General features: G+C 38.6%; 1 protein-coding gene across 2 annotated transcripts in view; it reads left to right on the forward strand.

Moving 5' to 3' along the window:
- The window catches only part of shakB (Innexin family member shaking B), a 36466-nt gene extending 30466 nt beyond the window's left edge, over positions 1–6000 (forward strand). The window contains exon 5 of one of the 2 annotated variants that reach the window (XM_074124029.1): positions 5205–5990. The gene's annotated coding sequence lies outside the window, so the exon portion shown is untranslated. Of the gene's footprint in view, positions 1–5204 lie in introns of both variants that reach the window. The other variant, XM_074124037.1, reaches the window with a different exon arrangement.

Raw genomic sequence — 6000 nt, forward strand, 5'->3', positions numbered from 1 at the left:
CGCGCTAAATGATGTATCCAAGAAATATGGTCAAACAGACATGACAAATGTACAGGTTAGCCAAATTAATGGACCTACATTAAGATTTATTTGATATTTATTTTTTGTCACTTCCTTTTTGCCACCCTTCTTGCCACATCGCCTTACATATTAAACCAATTTAATTTCAAATTAATCGATTTAGACCTGTTTCGCGCCGATTTTCGATTTTCGATCTTCACCGGAAATATCCGTGTTTAGGTTTTCAAATTGAGCGGCATTTTTACAAATTGGTTTTATGTATGTCCGTTCTGTATTTATCCTCCGGAACTGGAAAATGAAAAACTCACAGAAAAGTCCGATTTAATATTTCCCTTAGATGCAAACAGAGGGCGCCACAATTCTGGTTTTGCACAACCGGAAGTATCACATTGCTACAACAATTCTGTCGTTTTTCTTGAAAATACTTCAAAAAAAATTTCTGTAAACTTGGTGAAATAGTTGCATCTACAACTTTTATTTGATCATTTTCCCAGGAAAATTCGATTTTACAGGCATTTCTGGGAGCGGGAGGATTACGCGTTCCACTAAAGTGTTTACTATCTTAATGCCTCTTTTCAGGAAATTTCCGTCTAGGGGGGGTGTCTGAATCTGATGCACGCCGTGCGACTCAAACCGGAACTGCCAGCTGCTGCCAGAAAGGGCCCACTATAAGCTTTTGACAACATCAGTCTACCAGAAACGCTGAATTTAACTGAATCGATTTTTCCAAATTTTAAGATGGCTTCAACTGGCTCCAGTGATCCAATGAATACTATAGAAACTTTTTCTTGTTAAAAATGTGGAGTGGAGTGGGGATAACTTCCTTCTGGATTGGCTCTTTTTTTGTATCAAACGTCCATGTCACGGTCGTCATGGCAACTACCAACGTCCTAGTTTTTCTCCACACTCTCGCTCAACGCCATTTATTTTCAAATTCAGGCAACACTAAAACAAGTGAATCCTAGGAGATAACTCAATTTTAATAGAAATGAGAAGGTCGTCATCATGACCTCCACGGACCAAGCTATGAAGAACACTTTACCAAGATAGCTCTAAAAGGATGGGAGTAATGAATTGTCTCATCTGGACGCCTAGATGGAAGCAATCAACATTGATAGCATCATCATCAGAACCATGAAAATGGATGCCCATGAATCTTGATACAGAATCCCGGTACATCCAGCACCCAGTTTGGGTATTCCACGGTTTGTGTCAAGTTCACTGTTGTACGTGCCCAGGGTTTCCTAGATCTCAATAAGTAATACGGTGGAGACTAACTCCACTTTCTGGAAACATGGAATATTTACTAAAGGCTATCAACAGTCGGCCCTCTCTATCTCTCACCCTTAGTAAGAGGAAGTACTGCGAAATTGATTCTTCCTACTGCGTAAGTGGAGTCAGTCTGGGGCCCAATTAAAATATTATTCGGAAAAAAGATAGATTTCAATTCCCAACTATTTTTTCCTAAATAGTAGGTCCCATTATTTTGCTAAATTAGTGAATGACGTTCTAGTCTCAAAATGACTGTTTTAAACCATCACTTGATGTTCGTTAATTAGTGAGATTTCATTTTTACATCAATTACACATAGAAAAGTAAATGTATCGTAACAAAAACAAGCGTCATTCATCACGCTAAAGTGCAGACCGCTCATTGGTTGAAAGAGCACAACACTGAACTGGTTCGGACATGCGAACAACGGCCGAGGAAGTCCATGCCAGAATTTGTGGCAGTGCTGAGGTTTTTTCCTGGTTTTTGCGATTTGATTTTTTTGGAAAATGGTTCAAGTGATTTTCTTTAAATTTTTTTTTAATAAAAAGTTTCCATTTTCCGAAAATACGTAATAGCTAAAAAGAAGATGAAGACAAAGAGCTGTTAAATGGCCGTTAAAATGTTTGCGATCAGCGAGTAGTCGAGCGCAGGATTGTTGCGGCTTTACAATAACAATAAGCCGCATAAAAACAAGAAGCTCTTGTGTTATGCAAATAGATTGGGTAGTAAACCGCTCCAGCCGGCTTCAACATCAAACTGCGCTAATACAAAACACACACAATTGTTTACCTACCCCCTCCAGATCTGGCCATATCAATAATGTTATTACAACAAACAACTAAATAATCTGTTATAGTTTTCTAAACTATTTTTATTGTCACTTACTGGTTTTTATAGTGCATGTGGAGAGGACAATTTTGTATTAGCTAACACTTAAATTGTTTTACAAAATTGTTGAATCACCATTTCGGTTGTAACATTTACCTGAATTTAGGTCCAAGGCAAGTAATTCCATTCTTAACGAACTTTTAGCTTACAGTATTTCAACTCTTCTATATTTTTTAAATGCACACACACAGTACGTCAGATTGCCATATTTGGACGTAAAAATAAACTCATACAGGTTGTCCGCAATGGATGTACCCATAATTTGGAGTTCACCAAGTGAATGTGGCCAGCAGTAATTTCGGCACTGAGCAATTTGAAGGTTGCAAATGAAAAGTGTGTAGAAGGCATAGTGGTTAGCCTCTAGGAGATTAAACAGAGCGATGCTGGCATAAAAGCGGTTTTAACTGAATGGTAGAGACAGCTAATCTAGCGATGAATGGCGTTTCGAAGTTCCATCGGTTGGGGATAGAATCCTCCTCCTCGTGATGCCTCACCAATAATGATGAATCCATGCAATCCGGAACACATTGACAGATGGCCAGTTAAATCCGGAAGTAAGGATTTTTCACGAAAACGCTATCAATATTTTTTGCTTTTAACTCCGTGTACGGATTACGCACTTGATCAATAACTTATACATGAATAATTTTGAATAATGACATTCTCAGGCACCCTGTGTAACAAACTGTATAATATTAAGTAACAATTAACTATTTTTTTTTCGTGAATTTAAAGTAATTCTCAACTATGAGATTTGACGTCAGAGAAAGTCGTGCGAGGGTTTCACACCTGATGGTTGGGTTAGTTACGAGAGCGAGCTCCGTTCTGGCGTGGGCTCCCTTTTTGGACTAGTACTCTTGAATGATAAAAATATCAGGAGCTCGCTTACTTAAACTGATAACAAAGCTCCTAATGGAGCCTGATTACCGCCACCTCTCTCCCGCTCAACCGCCCTCTATCTTCATTTAACACTGAACACCATTCGACTTCAAATAATCACTCTGATTTATAGCCTTTATTATTAGGTAGGAACATAATTGCCGAAGATATATCAACTCTACTTGACCAAGCATAGTTCTCCCATCGTATAAAACAGACTTGAATGTGAACGATTCATTGTGCGTGTGTCTGAATCGTTTATAAAACAGACATTACTTCCTCACACTGCTATTTTGAGTTTTCCACGAAATACAAGGTTGCTACTTTTGGGTGTGATTATAAAAATCTCAGGAAAACCGAATCTTATACTTCCGTCAGGGTTACACTGAAGGTGTGTAAGTTAGGAATTAAAATTCTTGCACAGGAACTTCCTCTAAATGATTTTTCAGTCGTATTGGGGTGGTGGGGGAATTTTTACAATTTCTTACTTCTCGTAAGAGGGCTTACTGCAATCGTGTTCTGAGGTTTAATGTGTTGGATCCTGGTAGGAGAAATATTTTCTTTTTTTTATTTTTCTCGTTCTTTTTTTAAGCCTAACCTTCTCTGGTGTCAAGTTTGACAGTTGTCTGTTACCTCTCATATCGCTAACTAACAATGGAACCCGGATATCCGGGGGCCTTTCATCCTGTCTCTCTCTATGTCTGTCTGCCCCCCAAACTGACATGGTGAATACTCACACGACTTTCTCTTACAAGGATTTAACTTGGGTCCAGCTTAATCTGTTACATTCAAATAAAAAAATGTAGCGTTTCCGATAACAATGACATCACTGAAGCTTTATTGTGCGAGTAAAATCTCTCTCTGTACACAAACCTGATGATTCAATCTCTGATGGGGAATGAAAGTCCGTAACAGGAATCACCACAAACAGCTGAAACGGATGAAATAATAATTTTTGTCAATTTATCCACCACTCTGACGTCAGTGTCAGATTATTTTCACAACCTCCTTTAGATTGTGGCAGTGATACTACCACAGATGACGTAATTAGGAAAATGTTACATCCAGTTTATGGCTTGGAGACACGGTAAGAAGAAAAGCGCCGGAAAAGAAAACTCTGATATTGACAAGTTGTTATTTTTTTTTGGAGATGTCCAATTCAGGCTTAAGTAGGACGAGGGATTGAATTCACGATTGGTTACAGTGTCTGATAGACATTCATTATAGAACAGGATTCAGTGTTCTGGCTAACAGAATTGCGTAACACAATAACTTCGATTGGTAAACCTGTAAGTTTTAATAAATGCATAAATGATTTAGCTTGAACGCAATTCTTTTTCTTGCTGACAACTGTAAGCGGTAAGGGTGAGTTTTTTAGAGTAATGCAACAAATAATTGGAACGCGGTTTCATTGCCACTTCCTGTACTAAAGTGCAGATCCCAGATCTGTCTACGGGAAAGTGCAGTTTCACTGAAGCATTTTCCACTTATTGAAATTGCACGCATAAATTTTCCCAACAATTTTCTTAAGAACACAGCTAAGAGTCACTCTGAATCATTCTCTCCTGAAAAATGAGATCTGGAAAAATTCTCTCATCTGAACAAAGGTGGAGTCTGTAATTGAGTAAAATTTCTTCAGTGAATTAGTGATGGAGACGTCCGTGTCAATCCGTTTCCTCAGGGAATTCGGATCCCATGAATTTATGGCTTCTAAGGTTTGTTCAGTGTCTGCCCTGTACTGACGAACCTCTCCCTAAGAGAGGAACATGGAAGGAATCTCTTCTTGGCGATCTATTGTGCTAGCATCGTTGGCCAGCTAACTTACTATCATTCAACTTTTCGCCCTGACTGAGATTGGCTTAGACTCTTCTGTGACTGCATTGTGACTGAAGATGTTGCATTGCAGTTCCAGTTTAGATTGTAAAAGCTTCATTTTGGACTCTTTCCAGTTGTTCCTGGCACTTTTAGATGATGAAGGAAGTAAAAATAACCCACATTGCCTCTATAAGCTCTTACAATCACCCCACTTTACACCTGTTAACCTCATAGAAGCCGCAAAAGATTCTCTCCTAAATAGATCTAGATCTAAAAACTTGTATTTGAGTGGTGGTTCCTAGTGAATGACCTTGACGTATATGTTGCAGAACTGACTTCGAGGTGGACCCGAGGCGCAGAAGTGCTGACACCGGACTGCCCAGCGAGGATATCTGCGTCGTGGATGTGCATCGCTCCGAGGAAAGTTAGTGCATCGTACCACTTTCAAAGATAAGGACAATCACTAAATCGAGAAACACAGGCTTTATCTCCTAGAATTCTTCCAAGCTGAAGATCTAGTAAACAATGGCTCTAAACTTTGGTGCGTCACAATAAATTATCTGATTCGTTAAAAGAATATTACTTTAAAAAATAAAACATGCTGATAGACATGAGCCACTATCCTGTGCAGATAAAACGGGAGTTTGGGATACCCTGGGCCGTACCCACCCTTGGCGCGGATAGTTAGGACTACTCGGCGCTGTTCACGTCTATCTTCTTAAGGACTCGAGCGGAAGTGCACTGACTTTTAGTATTTCTATATTTACGCACTGTATAGCCAAAAAAAAAAAACACTTCATCGTGAACCGGTGAAACAGTGACGTCACAAAATGTGTCGGTTGTGAGTTGGTGTATGGGACTATTTGCTGTGGTGACTGTATTTTTGTAAATCTCTGTTTTGGACATTTGTCCCGTGAGTTTTTTTTATATAGTATATATAATACGGATATCTGTAAATTTTGTGGTTTTTGTATTATAAAAATATATTATAAAACAATACAAAAATATGGTGTTTATAAATAATTGTTTATTTCTTGCAGCCCTGTAATAAATGTGCCCATTATTAATCATAAGAAGTGCGAGTAAAGTTAGACTTTTAACACAAGGTATTGGCAGCCATTAATT

This window comes from Rhodnius prolixus, unplaced genomic scaffold (genome assembly GCF_049639745.1).
Source record: "Rhodnius prolixus isolate KJV_2025 unplaced genomic scaffold, Rpr scaffold_1, whole genome shotgun sequence".
NCBI lineage: Eukaryota > Metazoa > Arthropoda > Insecta > Hemiptera > Reduviidae > Rhodnius > Rhodnius prolixus.